Source organism: Canis lupus, chromosome 14 (genome assembly GCF_011100685.1).
Source record: "Canis lupus familiaris isolate Mischka breed German Shepherd chromosome 14, alternate assembly UU_Cfam_GSD_1.0, whole genome shotgun sequence".
NCBI lineage: Eukaryota > Metazoa > Chordata > Mammalia > Carnivora > Canidae > Canis > Canis lupus.
The window spans coordinates 42,100,928-42,127,317 of NC_049235.1; the positions used below are offsets into that span (position 1 = coordinate 42,100,928).

General features: G+C 42.9%; 1 long non-coding RNA gene across 2 annotated transcripts; it reads left to right on the top strand.

The window, feature by feature from the left end:
• Positions 1-702: 702 nt before the first annotated feature.
• On the top strand, positions 703-25,983 carry LOC119876975. 2 transcript variants are annotated; one of them, XR_005369628.1, is made up of 7 exons: positions 703-827; positions 1,940-3,379; positions 3,530-3,678; positions 4,249-4,376; positions 17,155-17,272; positions 24,326-24,388; positions 25,745-25,983. It is a non-coding gene; the product is annotated as an uncharacterized LOC119876975 (long non-coding RNA). The 2 variants fall into 2 exon arrangements; XR_005369629.1 differs by lacking the exon at positions 703-827 and adding an exon at positions 901-1,408.
• The last annotated feature ends 407 nt before the right edge of the window (positions 25,984-26,390 follow it).

Below are 26,390 nucleotides of genomic sequence, written 5' to 3' on the forward strand. Positions count from 1 at the left end.
CAAGAGCTCCTCGGGGCGCGGCTTGGCTGCGGCGCCCCGGCGGCTCGGCCCCCGCAGCCCGCAGCCCGCGCCTCCCGGTCCCCGGACCCCGGACCCCGGACCCCGGTCCCGGTCCCGGAGCGCGGCCTCGGTGCAACAGCCGGAGGGAGGAGCCGGGGGTGCGCAGGCTGCGTCCGGAAGGGACCCAAGTCGGCGAGTGGCGGGCAAACCGGGCGGAAATTCGTTCTTCCCACACTCTGCCCCCCGGGGATGCAGGCGGAGAAAGAGGAGACGGCGGAGGGAGGACAGACCCCGACTGGGGGAGGAGGAAACGCTAAGTGGCTCCGCGTCTGGTCAGCCCGAGCCCGGGACGCCGAGTGAGAAAAGTACGGATTAGAAACAGCTGTACGGGTCGGCCCTCTCCGCCGGGCTGGGGGCGGGGGTGGATTACCGGGCTAGCAAACGGAATTTGCAGACAGAGACCTTTTTTTTTTTTTTTTTTTTTTTTAAATTTATTTTAGATCAGTACACCAGGCATTTCGGAGCACCAGGAGCGCCGCTCCTCTTTTTCGTTAGAAGTCACTGGCTCTTCCAGGTGTCACCTTGCGGGAAATCCAGGCAGCACGGAGCATGCAAACCTTTCTGCAAAAAAAAGTTTAGGGCAGCGTTAGGTTGTCTGCAAGGAGCTGTCGGTGGACCCCCGTCGGAAGAGGCCAGGTCAGCCCCTTCTGAATGTCGGGTGTTTAGGTGTCTGACCAGGCTGCACAGGTAGCCAGGTAGGTGGCCCAGGAGAGGCATCGTCCCATTTAGGGATCTGGAACTGAGCACTCGCTTGGCCTCTGCTGTAGGTAAGCGCCTGGAGAATCTCAGAACTGGTTCTACCGCCGTGAAGGTGTCTCTGTCAGATTTTCGTGATTTAGTCCCATTACTCCTCCTCCAGGCTTACAGCCCTTGGGGTAGGCTCTGCACATGTGCACATATATAAAAGTCACCTTCACAGACCCTCAGGGAACTGCTGCCTTGGAGCCTCACCCTCCCCACTGCCTGGGCTTGTGGTGATCTTCAAAGTCTTTAGGCCCAGGAGTTCTCAGGCCTGGCTTAGTGGGGGAGTCTCACCACTTATCAATATAGAATGGAGCATTTGGCACTGACTCCTTTGAGGGCAGCCCCTGCTGAAAATGAAGATGGGCGAGGAGTCTCTGTTTTGTAGAATTTGTTTATGCGAGGGGTGTTGCTAAAAATAAAGGCCCCTTCTCTCCCCTCCCCACCAAGGGGTTCAGAAAATGTAATCTTAAGGACCCACACTGTGAAAAATTAAGGGAGACATATCCTCACCTCAAAAGGCTGACTGTCTAGTGCGGAGGGCAAGTCGTGGAAAGGTGAAGTCATAATCTAAGGTGGTAGTAGGAGACAGCTGCTGAGATACAAGGTGAGTTTTAGTAATTCTAGTGATGGACAGTGATTGATCGTCTCATTTAGCAATTTATGTAGGCGGGTGATAGAGACGCGTTCTGAATCGCAGGAAAGATGAGATTCTTGGCTGCATGGTTGAGAAAGACTTACGGGAAAGCAAGTACCGGGCTCCAGGAAGATGGGTGGTGGAGAACTAATGGCCAGTCAGTAGCAAAATGCCTGTTTGGGGCACAGTGAACAGCCTCACGTTTGCTTGTGATGTGCTTTGAGTTTTCTAATAAAGGATGAATGTGGGAAATCAAGTATCTGTCTTCACAAGATAAAAGGTAGTTTGGTTTTTAGTTCTCATGGTGAGAAACTTCGAAAACCTTTTTAGTTCTTGACTGCAGTCCTCTTTACAAAGGAATGGCTGCTCTAGAGGGTGAAACCCAGCCAGTGTAGCATGAGCTGGCCTGATCCAGGTCCCAGGAGCTCTTAGGAGGATGCTCAGTCCTTGCTGGCAACAGAAGTTATCTCGTTTTTTGTTTTGTTTTGTTTTGTTTTTCAGAGGAGAGAAGACTAAGAAGCTACTGGCTTTCAAATTGAACCACTGGATATACCTGGGATGGAGCTGTGAGCCTGTAGTGTGAGGACACACAAAAAGCCATCTGAGCAGAGAAGAGGTTGGGAGCTGAGAGACGTGTAACATGGAAGAGAGACGGCGGAGCCGAGATCAGACCCATCCCTTAGCATCAGCCTCCCCTCCTCCTGAGCCTGCAGAAAACTTGCAGAGCGGGGACAGCAGGCAGCGTTCCATAGGACCTCTATAGTTGGCCCTAATCATAAGATGCCGCTATGTAAGATTTACAAAGTCATCAGGCCCCTGCCGATGTTCGGTATTTTTCAGCGTTTTTTGACGTTTTGACTGTCTTTGGTAGTAGTATTGCCCCGAGTTGAACATTTCTACCAGTTGGTGCTGGATTGCAGGTAGAAATAACATCATATGCGGTTTATGTCAAAAGACAATTGCTTTCCCATAACATTCCATTTCCTTGAAGTAATCCATCTGCCTCCTATAGTTAACTTTGCTTAAAATAGATACAGTGTGCCATACTTCAAATGAGTATAAAAAGCTTCTCATGGGTTTTGCTAGGCACCCTCACCCAGTTTCAGCGAGATTAAGACTTTGAGATCTACAGATGACGCGATACCACCTATGTGTGTGTGCGTGCAGATGAATTCTTTCTGAAGTAGTGTGATTACTGTCTTTTTAACCAGGGCTTCCATTTGCAAAGGCATGTAACTTGAGGTCAACTTTACAAATCAATGACATTTACATCCTTCAGAGTACATTAATGTGATATTCCTCTGTGCCCCCAGTGGTCTCCATTTCTGTAATGCTACACGTTCAGGTGTTCGATTTATTTTTCAGGCCATCTCTCTTCCAGGAGCTAAAACAGTATTTTGCTTGAATTCAGCAGCACCTTAGGTGCCCTGGTAGTGAAGAGCTATAATAGCAATGCCAAAACTGCATTTGCTCTGAATGCTGGTGGTCTGGCGGGTAGGTTTTAGTGAGAATCTAGCAAGTGACCAATCCCAGGATGAGTGATGGGAATGTGGTCTCTGATAGGATTCGATGCCAGACCCCAGGGCTTAACGGCTCAGTCGGGAGGCTGATGAGCAAGGACACACTGCATCACCAGCTGATTAAGTGCTGAGGGATGGAGCCGTGGAAGCCCTGAGGGGGACACGTGGCCTGGCCTGAGAGCGTGAGGAAGGTGTCCAGAGGAGGAAAGTGCTGGAAGCCTGCAGACATGTGCAAGAGAGTCTGCTAGGAAGCTCTAGATCTTCTGTCCTTGTAGATGAGAATTTTTTGACATCTGTAGTTTTCCACGGTATCACACAACCTTGCTCATACAATGATTTTCCAATAAATATTCCCTTATTCCCCTTTAAGGATTTCTGCAGGCAGTGGACAAAAATCATATTTGCACTGCAACGTCAAAAGGTATCTCTGCTAAATAAAGTAGGTGCTATACAAAGAACATGTTATCTGTCTAGTTCTTGCCTTCTAGAACCTTGCTGTGACTGTGGTTTGTGTGGAATATGTGTTGATAGAACATCCAGACCAACGTATTCATTTATGTACGATATACAGAAGCATCGTGTAGGTACTAGATCTATAGCACCACTCTTGGACCAGGGCTGCCTGGCCCCCTCTTCTGGGCCCCTGCACTTGAGAGAACTTTGTTCCAGTCCTCCTCTGGTGTGTCCATCTCAGAAGAGCAGGATTTCAGGCTTCCGAAGGTATGTGCCCACCCACAGCCCACAGCCCTACTCCTGCTTGGTTCCTAGGACCCTGGAATTTCTTACTCAACTGCCTCAGTCTGTGAAGACCTTTTATCCATCTGTCCTCTTGGCGGTTGATTATGCCTAGGGCCAAGGGAAGGCCAAAAGGCAGCTGTGCAAAAAAGAATCTGGAGGTGTGAGCTGCAATTTCCCATGGTATGCCCGGGAGGCCACTGCGAGACTCCTGGTAATTCAGGAGCCGGAGCTGAGAGGAGGAGCCAGGGACCAGGGATCTTCTCTCACTCTCTAATCCTGGGCTTCTCAAATATTAGCGACAGGCTTGTCCACGTGTGTAGCATTTTAGGAGGAAAAAGTACATATACTTTGATTTAGAAAGAAAAAGGAGGCAAATTATAGGAGTTTGAAGGAAAGCATTTTTTAAAAAGTAAATTCTACTTTGTTATAACATAGCCTATACCTAATTTTCTATAAGAAGCAATAATTTTTAGTAAGAGCAAGGATGCTGTTGTCTCCATTTAAGTGCCTGTCTCTTAACTATGTAATGTCTTTGTTTACGGATGGATCCAGGCTTGATCATATTCCGGGAGATTCATGTATTGATTATGCTTAAATGTATAATTTGGATAATCACACATGGAAATCCAGAAGCGAATGCTGTTCACCAGAGAAACAAGAGCTTTGCTGTTGCACTTTTGGTAAGCTTGCCCTTTAAATCTCAAGCGCATTGGGGGATAGTTGCAGAGGTCAGAAGCACAAGCAAGTCTGGGCTGGTTCCATGACACATATATATGGTGCAAGGGGTTCTTGGATGTTCTTGCCTGGGCCTGGAATCTTCTTGGGCTTGCCAAGGATGTACAATGCTTTCTTCCCAAGCAACCTGTGGTTCCCTTGAACTTGAACTGGAGAGGCAAGAAGGATTCCAGGCCGTGTCTTCAGTAGCTCCTGGACCTGGTGTGAGTTGGCTGCTCTGGGGCAGGAAAGGTTAGGGGGAGGAGAGCTCAAGCTCCCTGCCGCGGGGAGAGGTGGATCTGCCAAGTTCTGCTGGAGCAGCCTCCTGGAGCTCACTCAGGACAGCCTGCAGAGAAGGCAGCTGTTTCCTCACCCCTGTACGCCAGTCCAAGAGAGGCAGTGTGGCCCCTGACACAGATGAAGTAGGAAACCAAGAATCCCTGTTGGTTCATGTTACCAAACCCGACCCCCAAAACTCTCTTTCTCTGTCTGAATGAGCCTCATCTTACTCCCAGTCTGGGAGTCAGGTTTTTTGCCTCCAGGATTAGGAATGTGAATAAGAAGACCAGTGGGTTACAATATATTTGCTGATTCTCCATGTTCCCCCCGCCCCCACCCCTTATGCAATAGGAATGTGGATTCCTGGCTAGGTACCGGCCTTACTAAATCAGAATCTCTGGGGACAAAGTCCTAACATCTGCATTTATAAGCCATCAGATGATTTTTACGCACACTTAAGTTTGAGAAAACTAATCGACAGTATTTTGCAAACACCTGCTTATGATTGGCTGGTTGTATTATGATAATATCAGTAATGATGACTGGCACTTACATCGTGCTAGCTGAGTGCCAGGCAGTGGTGTGAGCACTCTGCATAAAGTAACTCATTTATCTCTACAACTACCCTGTGAGGTGGTAGGAGCTATTGTCAACCCATTTTATAGAGAGGAAACTGAGGAGCTTACTAAAGATACCGGATCCTAGGCTCACCCTGATAGACTGATTCAGAACCTCCAGAATAGGGCCTAGGAATCTTTATATAACACATTCCCAGGGTTTGGTTTTTTTTTTAAGGTATTATTACTGAAGGAGAGATCTGAAGGGCTTATTCAGACCTTTCCATGTCTCCTCTGCTAGAAGCCCAGGAAAAGAAAGATCAGGGAAGGGTGCCTGGGTGGATCAGTTGGTTAAGCATCTGCCTTTGGCTCAGGTCACAATCCTGGGTTCCTGGGATGGAGCCCTACATCGGGCACCCTTGTCAGCCAGGGGGTCTGCTTCTCCTTCTTTCTCTGCACCCCCATTCATGTTCTCTCACACTATCTCTCTCTCAAATAAATAAACAAAACCTAAAAAAAAAAAAAAAAGGAAAGGTGAGTGTGACCTCTTTCCATTCCTTCTGAGAGCTCAGCATCCTGAGCTGAGTTCAATGTTATATGGACAATAATCCAGGATGCTGGTGCCATCATAGATAAACACGACGAGCACAATTTGCTGTAATAGCAATTATGTTTTGAGAAGAAAGGAATAACTGAAACCTTTGTAGGAAGTATCAGCCCACATAATACTGTCTGTGTTGAAGGCCGTTGACAAGTGACTGCTTCCAATACACTGGATTTTAGGCCCAAGGAACATCCTTAACCATCCATTCAAAGATGCCTGAGTATTTGAAATGGACGTGTATAAGCAAATTGCCTCGCTACCAGAATGATAGTGAACTGCAGGCACTTTTGGCAAGTTAAAAGAAAAAGTTGCTGGCTGAGTGTAAGAACTTAAGAAATAAGGCAAATCCACATACTGTTTATAGTTGCAGCACAGAGTTTGTTTTTGTGTAAACTGAAATTTTATAGCAGTAATACAATGATGTCCCCTCTTAGAATTCAGTCAGTAGCCTAAGGAAATGCTTTAGGTATAAAAGTGTTTCTTATTCCTAAATACTAAAATATTTGCCATCTCAAGGAACCAGACCTATAATTGTATTTTATGGTACAACTTTCCAATATTCTTTTATTTGGGTTTCTTCGCACTACAGTAATAACATTTATTTAGCGATTTATATCCCCACCCAGCTGGAAAGACAACAAACACCCTTATTTTATTCCACTTTGGTGGTACTCAACAGCTGTCGCTGACTTGTCAAAGAATTTTCACAAAAAAAAATCTAGAAGAAAAAATTTTAAAATGTTAATAGTTGTCTTTACATGGTGAGAAAATGAATGATTGCTTGCATTCTGTTTTTTGGCTTTTCCTAAATGAGGTCCAATCATTATGTGTTACTTTGAAATTAATAAAAAATACTTTAAAAACAAAATTTTAAAGAACAAATTGAATATCTGGCTTTAACCTCAACATCGGTCTCATGAGGCAATGAGGTGAGCATTTTTCATATCCCAGTTTGGAGGAGAGGGTGCTAGAAACTAGAGAAGTTAGCTAACTTCTGGAATGATCCAGCACTATAATAATAGAGTGCAGACCACAACCTAAGCCATTGGCTTCTGACCTCGAATTTTTATGGTTGGACCTTGCTAGGCTCCCTGTTGATACACGCCTATAGGTACAACTCATGAAGCCAGTTGAGAGTGATATTCAAAATCTTCGCAGTTGGTACAGTAAGAGCACCAGCCAGCCGGGTTTGGCACTGCCCCAGTTCCGGACAGACGGATGCCGTGAACAACCAGCTCAGCATGCCAGTGCCCATCAGCTGAAAGTAGACCTGCCTGTACTTGATTAGAGTTTTTGAACAGTGCTTTAGACATCCATCTTTTTGTTTCTTTAATAACTGCATTATTAAAAGCCATCAGCTTAAGGCTTAGGCACAATATAATCAGTAACCACGAGAAACAACACACAGAGCCTTCCTGGGTTCAAGTTCTTTCAAATTACAAGTTTGTCTGGGCTCCAGTCTTAACAACAGAACATTGATGAGAGGGCAAAGTCTTCATTCAACATTTCACAAAACTTGGGTTTTGTTTTCCATTTATAATTCAGAAATTGTCTCCCCCTCTCCTCAGTGGACCCACAGATATATTTGAAGGGAATTTAATTCATAACTCATTTAATTCATAACTCATAAAAAGCTTCTCACAACTTGATCTGAATTGTTATTATTAATGGCTTAAAAATTTTTGTGGGGGGGGCACCTCTTGAAGAGTATCAACTTCAGGACTCCTGGGTGGTTCAGTGGTTGAGCATCTGCCTTTGGCTCAGGTTGTGATCCTGGGGGGTCCTGGGATGGAGTCCCTCACGGGATCCTGCTTCTCCCTTTGTCTGTGTCTCTGCCACTCTCTCTGTGTCTCTCATGAATAGATAAATAAAATCTTAAAAAAAAAAAGAGTATTGACTTCAAGGATGAGTCACTCTTCCTGTCTGTTATCAGTGATTTTTTTTTTTTTAATCAAAGCCTGGATGCACATGTGGCAAGCCCCAGCCCCCCATCTGCCCCAGAGCTGCAGTGTCTCCTTATTCTAATGTCACAATGTAAGGCCAAAATAAGGGAGGCAATTTCATACCCACGCCACTGAAAACTGTGGCGCTATCCTGGCAAGAAACAGTCTATCAATCTCAGCAATGGAAATAATCTCGAACAGTCCAATAATTGACTGTATACACGGTGTAAATACCCTCAAAGTGTTTGCAGATTTCATCAAAAGACCAAATGCTTTTTCCTTAAGACCAGGAATATGGCAGGGAAGGAAATTAAAGTAAAAGAATACCATCCCCTTCTCAGAGTCTCTGTAATTTTCTATAAAGATTTGCACTTTGATTATGCTTAGTAGCACCATATGCTGGAGTGGGACGCAAGATCAAAGGTTTCAGCCACCGCACTGGAGCCTTGCTGGAGGCAGGATCAAATATTTCTGCTGGTAGAAAGCTAATGGGTACGTAGGACACTCCTCCAGCTCCCTGTGCCTCCCTATTTAATTTCCGAAATATAATTGAGAACACAGCCAATGTGAATGTTTTGAGCATCTTCTTCATTGTCTGCTCTAACACACCTTAGGCTGAAAAAGAAAAGTGTTTTTTTTTTTTTTCATCACTTAAAGATATTTAGAGGTAAAGAATTTTCAGAGGCTTAATATCAGTCGTCAAGTTTTATAGTATGTATGATCTTAAAAAATTTGGGGAATGAGAGGTTGCTGAACATGGCTTTTCTCTGGTTGGTAGGAGAACAGATATTTTTCTCATTCCACTTTATGATCAAAATTTTCTTCAATGAACATTTGTTTTTGCAGTTAAAAATCTTTGCTAAAAGTGTACATGATAACATATTCAGTCTTGCTTTCCCCATTGCCCTGACAATGTCCCTCTTCCTTCCTTTGTTACAAATGGTTTTTCTTATAAACCTTTTAAAAAACATTTAAAAGCATTTTAAATGCTTTTAAAAAACATCGATCTTGGTAATGGAAATAATCCTGGATAATCAAACAATGTATTGTATACTGTGTAAAAACCCCCAAAGCATTTGCAGATGTCATCAAAAAGCAAAACATTTGTCCTAAACTACCCGTGTGATGTGTATGAGGTGAGCAGAAGACAGAGTCCACTTGCTAGGTCTCTGACCTTGAACCATGTCAGTGTCTTTGGTCGGTGGTTCATTGTCTTATTTATAAAAAGGGACAAATCATACTTGCCCGATGTATGAGTTTTGGGAACTATATGGGAAAGTACTTAGTGACTACCAGCGTTATGAAATCAGGATTCTTGCTAACATTTCGACTTCATGCATGTCTTCTCTGTGAGAATCTGTGGCCCTCCAGGGCAGGACCGTGCCTTATGCACAGATTTTGACATCCTTTGTGACATCAACAGGGGCTTTTCTTAAATTGTGAGTCTCTAAAAAATATTAGGTTGAGCCAAAAAGTAGAGGAGGAGAGCACACTCCAAGTAACTGTTCTTTTTTTTTTTTAATTTTTATTTATTTATGATAGTCACAGAGAGAGAGAGAGAGAGGCAGAGACACAGGCAGAGGGAGAAGCAGGCTCCATGCACCGGGAGCCCGACGTGGGACTAGATCCCGGGTCTCCAGGATCGCGCCCTGGGCCAAAGGCAGGCGCCAAACCGCTGCGCCACCCAAGGATCCCAGTAACTGTTCTTCTACCTTTCCGTGTAGGTTCTGTTCCTAACTTTTCATGGTTTCCTCACTCTATTCCAGGCTGCCTGAGCCCAGAGCACTCAGTCTTTGGCACCCAGGTTCTCCTCGGATAACTATATGGATGTGCCTAGGTTCTGGGCCAGCTCTGCCGTCCGTTAGAACATGGTGAATCTCTTGACCACTTTGGGCATCGTGCTTTATAAAGTGCGGTTGTAATACAAGCAGTGCTTGCTCAGATGGTTGTTCTTGTCAGTAGTAGCCCCTATGCAGGTGAAAGATTATCAGGGAGAGAAAAGGAGGAGTTCTTTGGTCAGCCTGGGCTCTATGCCACGTCTCAGTCTTGAAGAGTCCTGATGCATGATATATACTGAAGTTGTCTCCAGTCTCTCACAGCCCCAGAAAACTTGCTTGCTTTGCCCCCACATTGTCAAAGTAGCAAATTATTAGACTTTTCTCTCCATCACGATACAAATGTTAGAACCCCATAGTTATAAGCACCATTTGGCATATTGGCAATTCTGGGCATAAGAGCTGTTGATGCTTCAAAAATATTATTTAGCCACTGTGCTAATGCCACTGGGGTGTTTCCTGGGAACCTAGCCATTTGGCGAAAATTCCAGTAGTGAAACCCTCAGGCTAATTACTCTAGTATCCTTGAGTGTAAGAACCTCGTTGATAATCAGTGCATGACTCTTATGATTCCCCAAAGTGATGGAACATAAGTACCAGCTTAAGTAAAATTCCAGAAGTGGTTTTCCGTCTGAAACAGGTGGCCACAAACACCTGCCAGAACCATAACCATTACTGACTAGTGTCTATAGGGTCCTTGTCATGTGCCAGGCACAGTTCTAAGCCCTGTACAAGTAGTAAATCGCTCAATCCTCCAACAACCCCAAGAGAAAAGTCTCCTCTTTCGGATAATGCAGTGGAGGCAAAGAGAGATTAAATAACGGGCACAGGTCACACAGCTAGTTAGTGACAGAGCTGGGACTTGAACTCACATTTTATGAATATTGTTATTCATACTTTTCACATGTCTCTTTGACCATGGTGTCCTTGTCATCCCTAGAGTCATTTTTTTCTCTTGATACATAACATTTTCCAGAATGTAGCATCTGCCCTTTCATACACATTATTTGAACTATAGCATTTTTAAATATGATCCTGTCAGTGGAAATTTTCCAAGGCACCAACACCTATTAGGCCGTATGGTTTATGCATTCCTGCTGTAGGTGTTTATTCATGATCTTTGTAATATTACTGCTTACAGTATTGCTTCCTCCCTCAGCACTATACTTATTTTTAAATGAAGAATAGCCTTTTGTTATTACAGAAGCCATATATGAGCATTGTAGAAAGCCAGAAAATACAGATGAGCAACAACAAGAAAAGAAACACCATGTTTCCATTGTGGAAGGCTGCATAGTGGCCCCTCCAAAATATCTATGTCCTAATCCCAGAAATTGCAAATATGTTAAGGTACAAGGCAAAGGCGAATTTAGGTTGCAGATGGAATTAAGATTGCTAATCAGGTGACCTTGAGATGGGAGAGTGTCCTGGTGTTATTCTGGTGGCCTGGTGTACATGGGTCCTAACAAATGGAAGAAGGATGCCGAAGAGAAGTTCAGCGTGATGTAGGGTGAGAAGGGCATGATCTGCTAATGAAGGAGGAAGTGGAGGAAGCAGCCATGAGCCAAGCAATGCAGGCAGCCTCTAGAAGCTGGGAAACACAAGGAAATAAATTCTCCCCCAGAACCTCTAGAAAGGAATGTGGCCCTGCTAGCACCTTGATCTTAGCTCTATGACACCCATGTTGGGCTTCTGAGTTAAAGAACTTTGAGATAATAATTTTTTATAGTTTTAATCCACCAAGTTTTTGGTAATTTGTGTGACCATAAATAATTGATATACTCACCACCCCAAGACTGTTAAGTGGTAATCTTTTATTACATGTATTTCCATATTTTTATACATATATGTCTTTTTTACTAAAACAAGATCATAATGTTGGAAATAGTTTTCTTTTCATAGTCTTTCTCTTTCCCTGCCAGTAAGTGTCCATAGCATCCTATCCCTTGATCATATTGAAATTATCCTAATTATCACATAACTATTTCCCCAAAGCTAGTTTGTTCAAATCAGGGTTTAGGTCCAGAGCCTGCATTTTATCCAGTTTGTATGTCCCTTAGGTGTCTTAAATCTAAAACAGTCCTTTTCTTCATCTGTTAATTTTCCTACTCAATGTTTGATTATTTCCTCATGTTGTCACTTACCCTGCTCCTCTGTCCCCTGTATTTCCTCTAAACCAGAAGTTACATCTAAGAGTTTGATTGATTTATGTTAATAAATTTTATCTAGAATACATTTTGAGTGCCATTGTATGGTTTACATGGCATTTCTTCAGGAGGCACATGCCATCTGGTTTTAATATCACTGGAACCCAGATTGTCCTCTGGGTTGTGTGATGGTCCCCAGAGCTGGCTGCTAGACACTGCTATGATTTCCCTCGTGACCTGACAGTTTTTGGTATGGAGTTACGTCATCACCATACAGATGTGCCATTCCCCCTCAGCCATTCACTGCATGGCCCATTCCATTTGATAGCCCTTGACTAAATTAACATTCTTTAGAAATCACAAAATTATGATTTTTCTAATGTTAACATTTCTCCTACATTAATCAGCAGCCACTCATTAGTGAAGAAGAGTTTTCCCTAATGAAGTAGATCCATTTGGTTACCCTGAAAAGCATTTTAGGCAGGGGCAGCAGGACAAGTGCTTCTTCTTTTGTCAGTTCTCAAAGGGAGGACTTTGTTAATAACCACCTCGGTGATGACCACTGATTTCTGCCTGTCTCTTTTTGAGAAGCATTAAAGTCTCCCAGATTTTCACTGAATCTGTTTCTTTCTACAATTTTTCTGTGTGCTCATGTTGTCAATTTGATATATGTTTAGGTTTGCTTTCCAACTTTAGGGGTTTTTTAGTTGTAAATTTTTTAAGAATTTGATGAAATGGGGTAAATTTATTTCAACTGAATACCTTACTTGTAATTTTTAATGGCAATACATTTATGTAATTCAAAATCAAAAGTATATGAGAAAATATTTAGGAAAAGTCTTATTTCTACCCCTGCTCTCTCTGCTTAGTTTTTCTTTCCTTCTACACATGACCATATTTTATTAGTTCCTTATTTATATGTCCGTTTGTACGTTTTTTTGCACATATGATATATGTATGTGTGTAGATATATAGTCTTATTTTAACTCCTCTTTCTTTGTATACATACTTCTTGCTTTTGAAAATTTTTTCCACTTAATGGTATATTCTAGAGATGTCTCTATATCAGTACCTACAATCCTTTCTCATCCTTTCTTTAGAACTTCTTAGAACTCCATTGTGTCGGTGCACTGTAGTTTATTTCAACTAGTTCCCGATTACTGGATCCTTGCATTCCTAATGACCTTTTTTAATTGTAAACAATACTGCATGGAATAAAGTTGTACATTTTCTCTTGTACTTGAGTAGATATAAATGTAGGTAGATTCCTAGAAATGGACTTGCTTGTTCAAAAGGTTATTACATCAATAATTCTCTTTATATTTCTAGATTATTCTCCAAGGACTCAGTACTCTTAACTACTTTGCTACATTGCTTCTCAAAAGTCTCGGTCTTACCACACAGATGAGTGAACTTTAAAAAAGTAAAGATCTAAAATACTGGCAATGCTAAGGCGAGAATATGGAGTAACCAGAACTCTTGTACATCGCTGGTGGAAACATAAAATGATTCATTCATTTTGGAGAGCTGTTTGGCAATTTGTTTATAAAGTTAAACATATATTTATCCCATAGCTCAGAAATATCACCTCTATGTATTTACCCAAGAAAAATTAAAATGCTTTTTTTTTAAAAGAAGACATTAGGAAGACTATTCTATAGTAGTTTTATTTCTAATAACCCTAAACCGGAAACAACTGAAATGTCTAGCAACATTTATATAGATGGACAAATTGTCCTATCTATGCCATGGGATATCTTTCAGCCATAAGAAGATATTACATGTATGGATACATGTAATAAAGTAGATAAATCCCAAAATAATTATGTTGACGAAAAGAAGCCAGATACAAAAATGTTCCATTTATGTGAAATTCTAAAACAAATCATGCTAACTTACAGTGATAGAAATCGAAATGGTGGTTGCCTCTATGAATGCTGGAAATTGGCTGGACAGTGTTCCAGGGAACTTTCTGGGGTGATGGCAGTGTTCTATATTTTGATTTAAGTAATGATTACATTGAGTATATATGGTGATCAAAGTCGTAACTGAATGCTTATTATCTGTGCAGTCTTTTATTGTATAATGTATATTGTATTGTACATATTTACAATATGTAAAATCTTTAAAAATTTGGTCCTCAGTAGAACTCTTTAGGAAGTGACGGCTTTCTTCCTTCATCATCCCCACCCTGGTTGCACTCTTGTTCTGGGGCTCTTAATACTCTACCTCTCTGGCCCAGGCTTACACTTGAGTACCTGTGACTTTTATAGGCTCCAGTCTTAGCTCCTCCATAAGTTATAAGCCTCTTACAACAGAGTTATGATTATGCCACTTTAATATTCTTTACAACAACAGTCGTCAATCTCCGCTGCATAATGTTAGATTCTCCCCGTGTCTTAGCTTGGGCCGCCTTAACAAAATGCCATAGAGTAGGTGGCTTAAACAACAGAGATTTATTTTCTCATAATTTTGGAGGCTGGAAGTCTGAGATCAGGGTGTTAGCATATTTGAGTTCCTCTTCCTGGCTTGTAGGTGGCCACCCTCTAACTGTGTCTCAACTGGATGAAAGAGAAAGAGTAAGCTCTCTGGTGTCTCTTCTTTTTCTTCTTTCGTAAAAATACTTTATTTATTTATTTGGAAGAGAGAGAGCACAAGTTGGGGGGGTACAGAGGGTCAGAGGGAGAGAGAGAAGCATATTTCTCCTCTGAGCAAGGAACGCAACATGGGGCTCAATCCCAGGACCCTGGGCTCATGACCTGAGCAGAGGGTAGACACTTAACCAACTGAGTTACCCAGGCACCCCTCTGGTGTCTCTTCTTATAAGGATACCCATCCTATCGTGAGGGTCCCAACTCATGACATCATTTAAATCTAATTGCCTGGGTGGCTCAGCGGTTGGGCACCTGCCTTCAGCTCAGGTCATGGTCCCGGGATCCAGGATCGAGTCCCACATTGTGCTCCCTGAATGGAGCCTGCTTCTCCCTCTGCCTGTGTCTCTGCCTCTCTCTCAGCCTGTGTCTCTCATGAAAAAGTAAATAAATCTTTAAAAAATCTAATTACCTCCCAAAGGCTTTATCTCCAAATACCATCATGTTAGGAATGAGGGTTTCAACAAAGGAATTTGGGGAAATACATTCAGTGCATAAGCACTTGGGAAACATTAAAAAAATTAACAGGGCTTGAATTTCATCTCCAGAGGTTCTGATACAGAATTGGGACCTGGGCATCTGTATTTTTTCTGGGTTCCCCCATACTGTGCAATCAGGTTTGGTGACCATTGCTCTGTGCCTTCCTGTTCAAGATGAGGTCTAGGGACCAGCAGCAGCAGCATCACTTAGGACCTTCTTAAAAATGCAGAATCTCTGGTTCCATCCCAGATCCATGAATCTGCCTCTTCATGGTAACAATATCCCCCGTTGATTCTTATGCACTATAAAGTTTGAAAAATACTGGTCTACAGCACCTTGCATAGACTTGCATACAGGTAGGGGAATGCTCCATCAGTCAGTTCCTGTTTGAATTCAAGATGAACGTTTTGTCAGTGAACCAAGTTTCACCTTTTTTCTTCTTGGGAGCCTGTAAAGGTGTGGATCTTGCCTGCAAAGAATTGCTTTGCAGTGTGAAGATTTTATGGATAGCCTATATATCATTGTCTATTAGCAAACCAAAAAAGCAGCAAGTAGACCCAATATTAAAAACAAAATCTTAATGTTTTTGAAAATATACAACCATCCTAGCAATTCCGTCACAATGAATGATTACTTCCTTAGCTTCAGGTGAGCTTTAAATTGATAATGAAATAGAATATGTACTTGTGTTCCAGCTGCAAAAGGAGAGAGAAGCGGCACTTAGCACAGAGCAAGAGTATTGTGTAACTAATAAATAATTCAGGAAACCGGGGAAAGAAAAAACACACAAGCTTAAATAAATAGCACAGAATCCCTAATGCTTAAGGTTGAGAAATGAGAGGATTATTATATATGATGCCATTATGTAGCATAGAGTGCTAGTTTTCAAAAGATTCGATTACGATAAGTATGCTTACTACTAAAAACGTAGAAAGGAATGCAGTCTTACTTGATATTTCAGAAGGCAGTTCAAGGTCTTGTCATCTGTCAAGAGCTTCGATGTGGTCTTCAATATGAATGTGGCTCATGAAAGTACTAAACAAGAGATTCCGCGCTGACAGACACTTAAAATGATGAATTTCCACTTTCCCCGGTTCAGAAGTACCTAATGGGTATCCTTCTTTATATTTAAGAACTATTAATTCAAGTACCTTTATGTTTAAAACACCTTCTTAAGTCAGTATAGGTGCATTTTAAGACTTCAATCTCAGGAATAATTTCTGCTTCTGGAGAGTGGTCTTCCCTTCATTTTCTTTTCCACCCCTACTTGATAACTTCTTCATTGTTAATAGGATTAAATAGTTTGCTAAATTGTATCAAGATGGCTTTCTGGGGACACCTGGGTCCTCAGCAATTGAGTGTCTGCCTTTGGTTCAGGGCGTGATCCCGGAGTCCCAGGATCGAGTCTCACATCGGGCTCCTTGTATGGAGCCTGCTTCTGTCTTTGCCTCTCAATCTCTCTCTCTCTCTCTCTCTCTCTCTCTCTCTCTCTCTCTCTCTCTCTTTTTCTCTTTCTCTCTCTCCCTCTCTCTCTTTCTCTCTCATGAATAAATAAAAAAAGTCTCAAAAAGTATAGCTTTCTGGTTTAATTCATACTGCATTCTATTCTATGTAGTAAACTGAAAATAAAGAGAACAGTTGCTAATTTACAGTAAGTACACATACACGCATACATACCTACAAACCTACAGAGAAGAGAACCTCAGTGCTTTGTATTTAAATTCCATTTCCCACATGCTTAGTGTTGACATTCATCTAATTAGTGATCTGATTCAACCCAACAAGTTTTTATTGGATGCCTATTGTGTACCCAACAGAAATGCACTTTGAAACTAAAGATCTTTTACCTTGGGTATTCATAATGAAAATTTATGTTCCAGTGTTGCAAATTATTGAATAAAGACATTGCAGGTTCAGTAAAAATCAATTTAGAAGACTACTTTCTGAAACAGCCTAGAAGAGAATGACTTTTCTCCCTTAAATGTTGTATAAGAAAATGTCCACTATGTTAATACAATAATGCACAGCCAGAATTGTTGAATTTTCTGGTTTTCTTTCTAGCAAAGATATTTTTCTTTTTGTATTAATCTTTAATGAAAAGTATAAATACACCTCCTAAAAATAGTGGAAAGTTCAGAAAAGGGATATCCAGTGGAAAGTAAATCCTTTCAGAAATGTTCTATGTACATACACACATTTTATATATAACTCTGTGTATCAACTTATTCCTTGCTTTTTTTTTTCACAGGTGGGAGCATACCATGTACTTTTCTGTCCTTTGATATCTTTCACTTATGTAATTTTGGAGACTTTCTGGAACAGAATGTCGACATCAACCTCATTTCCAGTGCTCCGTGGTTTTTCAGGTATGGATTTAACCATCCACTACCCATATACATTCAAGATTTTTTTTTTTTTAGGATTTTGGTATTATATATAGTGTTCTAATAAATAATAGGTAGATATGTCTTTGCACATAGATGGTGGCATATCTACAGAATCGAATCTTGGAAGTAAAAATGCTATGTTCAAGAATGCATGCGTCTGTAATTTCAGTATATAATACCAAATTTCCCTCTGAAAACCTTGAATCAGTATGCAGTGTAAGAGTGCCCTTTCTGCCTGGATGGGTGCCCATATATCGCTTTAGCAATTTTTCCTTTCTCTCTTACATCATCAGTGTCTCCTCTCTACTGGATCATTCCAACTGGAGTCTGAACTTGCCTTCATTTCTTGCATCCTAAAATAAAAAAGCTATTTATTGACTCCACCTCCCTTTCCCTCACTAACCCATTTGTCTGTCTCCCTTTGCAGTGAAACTACTAGAAAAATAATGTCTACAGTGACTGTCTCTTAATACTTGTCTTCCTTTTTGTCTTGAATCTTCTCCAGTTAGGACTTTCAGCCCTACCCTTTCCAGAACTGCCCTTGGCAAATTACCAATGACCACTGCTGCATCCAGTGGTGAATTCTTGGTCTTCATCTTGCTCTGCTACAGCTTTTGTCAGTAGCCTGTGGTAGAGCTGATCCAACCATTTTTCTTGGGCCACTGTCTTCTCTTGGCTTCAGTGATACCATACTCTCTTCCAAGAGTATAAACCATTTTTTCTCACTCTCCTTGCAGTTTCTTTCCATCTCTATGACCTCTTGATGTTGGGGTGTGCCAGGTCCCAGTCTTTGGATCTCAACCCTGACTGGGCCCCCTCCTTTGGTGATCTAATCTAACCACCCAGCCTTAGATACTGTGTCTATCTAAGAGACCCCAGATATTCCCTGGCTTGGATCTCTCTTCTGAACACAAGCCTTGTGTATTGAACTTTCTCTTGACATCTTTCCTTGAATATCAGAGATCTTCCAAATAAAACATATCTAAAATTTGGTCTTTTCCCTAAAACCCATTCCTCCCACACTGTATCTCATTTTAGGCAATAGTCACTCCATCCTTCCAGTTACTCAGACAAGAACCTTGGAATCATTCTCGACCTCACTCTTTTGTTCACACTTCAGAACCCATTCATTAGGAAACCTTGCTGGCTCCACCCTCAGAATATACCCAGATTCTCACATTCTCACCCCTCCCACCTCCAGCACCCTAGTACAAGAAGCTATCATCTCTCACCTGGACTATTTCAGTAACTTCCTGCTTCCACTCATGCACCCCACAGCCTGTCCTCCATGGAACCACACAGCAGCCAGAATCATCCTGCTAACACCTATCAGATCATTTCACCCTCTGCTCAAAACCCTGCAGTTGCTCACTCAGAGTTTAAAGGCCAAATGTGAATCTCCTTCCACCCTTGAGAACATTCCTCTCTGAGCTCTCCCATTCTTCTTCTCTTTCTCCTCATGCTTTGCTGCAGTCCCACTGGCCTTCTTGCTATTCTGGTGCCAGTACAGGTATAGGCTGATGCATCTAAGGAAGAGAACAGAATCCAGAAATAGACTTATCTATATATTGGAATGCTTTATTTAAAACACTTTATCATTTACCAAAAAGAAAAGAAATGATATACTTTCCAGTAAATGGTTTGGGGACATTCAGGAATGAAACTCAAGCAGATCTAAAACCTGAGCCTCCTGTAGGATACTCCCGTGAAATTGCCATTCATTTCACTCAGTCTCCTGGTTAACACTCCCTGAATGTGTAGGCACATTAGCAGAGTTTCTGGGATAATCAAAGGTGAGGGAGGGCCAGAAGGGTATAAAAGCCCATGGATGTGCTTCTAGGCCATGATAGAATCCTCATTGCTCATGGTGGTGCCATCCACAGCAGCCTGTCTCTGTGGTCCTTTGGGGGATCTGGGAAGCCTTGGCTATGTCTGGGAGCATGCTGTTTTATCTCCTGCCTTCTCTATGAAGATATAACCATCTCTGTGTATTTCCACATTATTTGGCATTTTAGCCAGTACATTGAACAAGCAGGTCTTAGAGGGTCCAACTACGAAGCAACATTACTTATATATCCCAGTGTCTTTTATAAGCCACTCCATGGGTATTTCTTAAAAAAAAAAAAAAAAGATTTATTTATTTGAGAGAAAGAGTGTGCGAGTGAGGAGAAGAGCAGAGGGAGAGGGATAAGCAGACTCTGCACTGAGTGTGGAGCCTGACATGGAGTTTGAGCCCACAACCTCGAGACCATGACATGAGATGAAATCAAGAGGTGGATGTTCAACTGACTGAGCCACCCAGGCGCCCCTCAATGAATATTTCTTTGCCATCGCTTGGATCAAAACTCAGGCAGATCCCTGAATTCTCTGGTCACTCTTAAAGTCATATAAATGAAACTCCAGTCACTTCAAGTCATACAACGTACTCTTATTTTAGTAATTAAATTCCATGTAAAGATGAAAACCTTGTTTTGCAGATAAGTCTCCTTATCCGTACCTTAGGCAAGAGAGAAGCCTTCAGTACAGATGGGGCTGGGATCAGTTTCCTCTCTTTTTGCTCATGCAGTGCTTCTACCCCATACCCTACCATGCTAACCATGGTAGGTCATGGTAGGTTCTGGTTCCTCTAGGATGGAATTTGGGGAGACAGAATGGTAGCAATGGGAAAGGTCTTTCTTGATTGATATTATCATGGTCAAGCACGGTGGCAGATGTTTTGAACTTTCTTTCTTGTTCAAGGGTTCTTAAGAGACCCACCAATGGGAAAAGATGTTTTCATTAAAACAGACTGCTTGACTTCGGTGGATGACAGCCTTCTGCAGGGGCAGAGCCAAATGGCAGCCCTTAAGTCAAAGCAAGATAGGTGATACTATTATAATGGGCATAGTGCCTGAAGCAACAAGCAGAGTATTTTAGCACCCAGGAGTCTTTGATGTTGGCTAACTGTTCTTGGTGGCCCAAGAACCAGAATATCTGGGCAGTCTACTAAGAATTACTTTATTTTATGTTATTGGAAAATCTCTAGGTCTAGTGCACAGAAACCTGAGTTGTTTGATAGAGAGTCATAGCATTTCACCCTAGTCCCAGACCTGAATCTATTCAAAGACATAGAAATCCTCAGGTCACTGATTCTCAGACTGTGGCCAAGGAGTGGCAGCAGCAGCATCACCTGGGTATGTGTGATAAATGCAGGTTTTCAGGCCCTCCCCAGCCCTACTGACACACGTACTCTGCAGGTGTGTCCAGCAGTCTGTTTTGGCAAGTGCTTCAGCTGGCTTTGATGCAAGCTCGGTTTTGAGAAGTCTAACCATAGATGAAGAAGGGGCCTAGAAGCCTTAAGAAGGATCTGGATAATATTGCTATGAGCTTCTAGCATAAATATTTCTTTATGCCTTTCCCAAAAGACCTGTGGCCATTCATGGGGGTGACGGTAGACTGAGGGGAGGGGAATAGCCAGACCTTGAAGGAATTTCTGGACATTGGCTCTAAGGCAGTACTGACCTCCAGGGGCCCCAAAAGCCTCTGGACACTGGGGGCGGATGGCACTTGCAATAATCTGGGGATAAATGAAATTTTGGCCTGTGCTTGCATTGCGGAGTTCCAATTGGTCCATTGGCCCCCATATGGTTATTTTCCCACTCCTGAATATAGTTGTAATAGGTACCGGCAACTCAAAGAACCCCCGCTTTGATTCCCTAACCTGAGTAGTGAGCCTTGGGATAGCAGCCCTAGCCTCGCAGAAGCTTCTCCGAATTTGCTCTTTCTACATCGGAGTAAACTGAGAGCTATATATATCCCTGGGGGGATTGCAGAGGTCAGTATTCCCATCTAGCACTTGACCAGCATGGCATTTGACCATTCCCTCATGTAACTCATTTGTGTGACATGAGCAGAAGTGAGACAGTTGTTGGGGAATGACTGTGGGTTCTTGTAAAATTATTCGGGTACTGGACCGGATGTAGTCTCTTTATTGGGTGACACAACAGTGCTCCTGGCACTTTGTGCACAGCTGTTGCTCTGGCAGATGCTTTTTTCCCCTCATTACCAAATTAGCAAAGATCACCAGCTGGAGTTTGCTTTCAACTAGCAGGATCAGCAAAACACCCTCACTGTCCTACCTCAGGCCTACGTGACTCTTCTGCCCTCTGACAAGATCTGGTCTGCAGGCGCCTTGATCATCCTGATATTCCCCAGAGCAGCATGCTGATATATTATGTTATTGACACCATGATGAGCAGGATGTAGCACAGATCCTAGATACCTGAGTAAGACATATGTATGCCAGAGGGTGGGAGATAAACCCCAAGGAAAATCAAAGGCTTGCTCCCCAGTGGAGTTTCTGGGGGTCCAGTAGTCTGGGAAATTTGACATTTCCTTTCCAAAGAGAAAGGCAAATTGCTATACTTGCACCACCTACCACCGAGAAAGAGCTACCATGTTTTGTGCCTCTTTTGATTTTTGAGATAACATATATACTTTTTGAGAGTACAGTTCAGGGCAATGGTTTGTGTTATATAGACGGCTGCCACTTCTGTGTTGGGACCAGGGCAAAAGAAGACTCACTAATGGGGTTTCTTAACCTCAGCACTCTTGACATTTTGGGAACAGATAATTTTTTTTTTTTAAGATTTTGTCTATTCATTCATGTGAGACAGAGAGAGAGAGAGGCAGAGAGACAAGCAGGCTCCATGCAGGGAGCCCGATGTGGGACTCGATCCCGGGACTCCAGGATCACGCCCTGGGCCGAAGGCAGGTGCTAAACTGCTGAGCCACCCAGGAATCCCTGGGAACAGATAATTCTTAGATGTGGGAAGCTATCCCAAGGATTATAGAATGTTTAGCAGCATCTCTGGCCTTTACCCACTAGATTTTAGCAGCTCCACTATCCTCCTCCTCAGTTGTAGACCAAAAATGTCTAATATCCTTGGAGGAGCAAAATCACCCCCATTTGAGAACCACTGGTCTACAGCATGGCTAGTTAAGCTGGAGGTGACTCCCTCAATGGCTGGCAGCTTGACCTCAGCCTCATGAGAGATCCTGAGCCAGATCCTCCTGGTGTAGCCTGACTCCCAGAAACCACGTGAGATAACAAATGGGTGTTGCTAAGTTTTGGGAGTAATTTTTTACATGGCAGTAGATAATTAATATACTGATCTAGCAGGCCATAAGGCTGGGCGTGTACAGGAGCAATCCATCATCCACTGTAAATAGCATATACCAGATAGGGGTCGAGGGAGTCCTGAAGACACAAGTAAGTCTCATGAGCAGGTATCTCAGACTCCCAAGGTGTCTCCTTTTGCTGCATTTTGATTCTCACACAGAGCACACCTATGTCCCTTTGCAATTGACAATTGACAGAGGAAGAGAACATTTGGGGCAAGTTCACAGATGGTCCCTTGCAATTTGAAGGCACCAGGTAGATGTGGACTGTTGAAACATTATAGCTCACATCAGGAATGTGGTAAGGGAAGTTCTCTCAAGGCCAACACAGCAGTTGTCCATTTTGTCTGGATGGAGACATGGCCAGAGGTTGAGATTTACATAATTCATGGGTGACTAATGGTTTGATTGGCATATGGGTGACAAGGGAGTTGAGGCAGAGGTTTGCAGATGGACCTCCCCATATGGCCACTGTCTTGTGTGAATGCTACCATGGGACATCTACTGAGAAGGCTCTCAGTAATCAACTGGATGGGATGGTCCATTGTGTGGATGTCAGTCGGCCCTTTTCCCGGCCACCTGAGGCTTGTCCAATAGGCTCATGTAGCACATGGCTGTTGCGGTAGGGATGGAAGCTACTCGTGGGCTCAACGGTATGGACTTTCCCTCTCCTAGGCAGATCTGGCTACTGTCACTGTGGAATGCCTGTCACTGCTGACAGCAGAGACCAGTAGGGAGCCCTGGTGTGGCATCATTCCCCAGGGGGACCAGTGAGCCACCTGGTAGCAAGTTTATTACATGGAACTCTTCCCATTATGGAGGGCATGGTTTTGTCCTTACTGGAGTGGACACTATGTCTAACTGTGCTGCCCATCCCTTGCCTGCAGTGCTTTTATCAGTCCCACCATCTGTGAACTTTCGGAATGTTTTATTTCATGACATCATGTCCTGCACAACATTGCTTATTACCAAGGAACTGATATTATGGCAAAAGAAGTATAGAATAGGGCTCATGCCCCTGGGACTTATTGGTTTACCATATATTCCATCACCCAAAGGTAGCTATCATTATAAAGGAAAGGAATAAATCTTTGAAGTTTCAAAAATGGCACCATTGGGAGATACCTCTCCGCAATTTGGGTGACGTTCTTGCAGAATGTGGATTAGGCTTTGAATCAGCAATGAAAAAGTGGTGTTGTGTCTCTTATGGTCCAGATACATGGATCTGGGAGTCAAAGGAATCTGCATGATGTCACATGCAGAACATCACTCAGATTGTTCACCTGCCTTCTTTGAAGCATCGATCAGCTGGCTTATAGGTTTTGCTTCTAAGGAGACAGTGGTTTCTCAAGGGACATACAATTGTTCCACTGAACAGGAAGTTGATAGTGCCATCTGCACGGTTCAAATTTCTCACGCCACTGAATTGACAGGCAAAGAAGAGGGTTACTGTTCTGGCTGGGGTGATTGGTCAGAATTACTCAGAGGAATTAGGTTGCTGTGACACAGTGGTGGCAGGAAAGACTGTGTCTGGAGCCCAGGAAATTCTCCTGGGTGCTTCTTAGCCCTTCAATGTGCTAAAAGTTGCTGGAATAATATTGCAACTCGCCAGTCTACTATAAACTCAGGCCTTTCAGAAATGAAGATTGAAGTCATCCTGCTAGGTAAAAAACCCAAAAGCTAAGGTTTAGGCTCAAGGCAAAGAGAACCTGGAATGGATATTGGAAGAAGCTCATTGTGAATTATTACTCAACTATTATCACCATCAACTAGTTTTGACAAGAACTGTGGTGGCTACACATATTTTCTTCTTTGCTTGTTATGTGTAGCATCGAGTGTTGGTGGTGGTTAACCTTACAGTGTGGCCTTTAGATTACAGAATATCCGGGATGCCGTGGTGATGAAACCGAGAAGAAGAGCTGACATCACACAGAGGTGAATACAGTGGCTGAGGCTGCCTCTTCACATGGTCCCGCTATGTGTCCCCCTCTTTTGGGGAGAGAGTGAGCCTGCACTCATCTGTATGAGGAATATAGTTGCATTCTGTTAGGTAGAAGCACGATGTCGTTGTTGAATGGGTACAGTGAAATGTGTGGATCTGAGTAGCAAATGTACCAGATTGTCTCTTGGCAGTTGGGTCCAAGTTCATCTTAGGGACCCACCATTCCCTTTCCCAGACTTGCTTATGTGACCAATTTCATGTTAGATTCTTCCAAATGGGAGGCACTGATGGTAGATTCCAGTATGGGAGGAAGAAATTAGTCATTTCCCCCACTACAGGATCCAGCAACCTGGGGGGTGGTTTTAGCCACATCAGCAGTGAGTGTTCAGTCCTTTAATCCAGCCAAGGGACAGTTGGCAGCTTCCATCTTTGGACAAGAGCCCCCCTCTTTTATGCTCCATAGCCCTCCTGGCTGTTTTTTCACCAATGTCCTCCACTGCATCCTTTTCTGCTTGAAATATGGAGAATGGCTCCTACTCTCCTGTTTGGACACTGAATGATGTAGAGATTTTTCCATATCAGCACAAAGCAAGCTTCCTCATTCTCCAGTTTAAAACAAAAAACCAGAATGCATCATATTTATATAAGAAGACCCAGGTGATGGGTATTTGTGTTGCTCTCAATCTCCTCTTTTAATCAGTAGGAGCATTAAGGACATTTCCATTTTAGGCAAACGCTGTTAAGGCATGTATTTGGCAATGTTCATGCCTTTTCCCACTTGGAATTATGCCCACCGAAGCTCTTGTGCAGGCTTCTAAATGGCTGAAATGGGATTAAACTCGACTCTGGAATCCAGCAGCTGGCTACTTATTGCTTAATAAGTATTCTCAAATACCGTCCATGTGTGTCTTAGCCTTATCTTTTCCAAATGAATGGTGAGCACCTTGAGGCTTGATATGATGTCACCTTTTGAATATGCAAACATGGTGCGTGTTGGGCAGGGGTTGCTGGTTAGCAGGACCTCTCCCATTTATGATTAACAGCATCTGAACATGTCAGCTGACTGGCAGCCGGGGGAGATCCCTACATTCTCTCCTGCGAATGGGCTCAGGTTTTCTGTTGAGGAAGGAGCTGATGACACAGCCAATACTGCCACAGAGGTCAGTGGCTCACACCGAGGTCCTGTTAATTTTATTATTGGCCTTATTCCAGATCCCTTCCACAGAGGCAGTGCTCTTTAGAAACCATTTTTTCAAAAAAAAAAAAAAAAAAAAGAAAGAAAGAAAGAAAGAAAGAAAGAAACCATTTTTTCCTAATTATGAAATATTTCAAATGATTTTGATTTGTAGGAGGCGCTCTTCTTCAGCGGGTGCAGCCAGGCCCCTTGGTTGAGCATGGGCTGGAGGGCTGCCCAGACCCACACAATAGCCTCGGCCCCATGAGGCTGCCTTGGGCCGCATCTCGGCCACCTGATACTCCGCTTCCGCCAGCCTGGAGAACCAAGGCCTCTTCAGCCCTGCACTAACGCCATCCTCAACTCTGTTTCCTGATTTTATCTTCTTTAATTCATTAAACAGCACTTTTGCCATCTTCTCGTCTTTTAGGTGTTCAGAGGATTCTAACATTCTACTTCCAGCTCTTAGACTTGTTCAGATTTTCTAAAATGGGAAAGGTTGGGTCCCATTTACAGTTGTTCACGCCAACTCCCATTCAGCCTTTTCTAGGATTTTTCTTTAGCTGCTCTACACTTTCACAGCAACTTAGAGTGTGACAGGAATCCTCAAACATTCAAGCATCTCGGCCAGTAGGGACGCAGGCCTGTATTCCTAAAATGAATATCTAATCTTGTTCCAGGAGGGCTCCACTTTTATCATCTTCAGCATAATCCCTTTAAAGCATGACTCCCTGGCAAATCCAAGCTGCTATGGTATGAAAATTCTCATTAAGGGCAAAAACCAAAGCTGCTTTTGGTGGTAATGCTGTTAGACTGTCAGC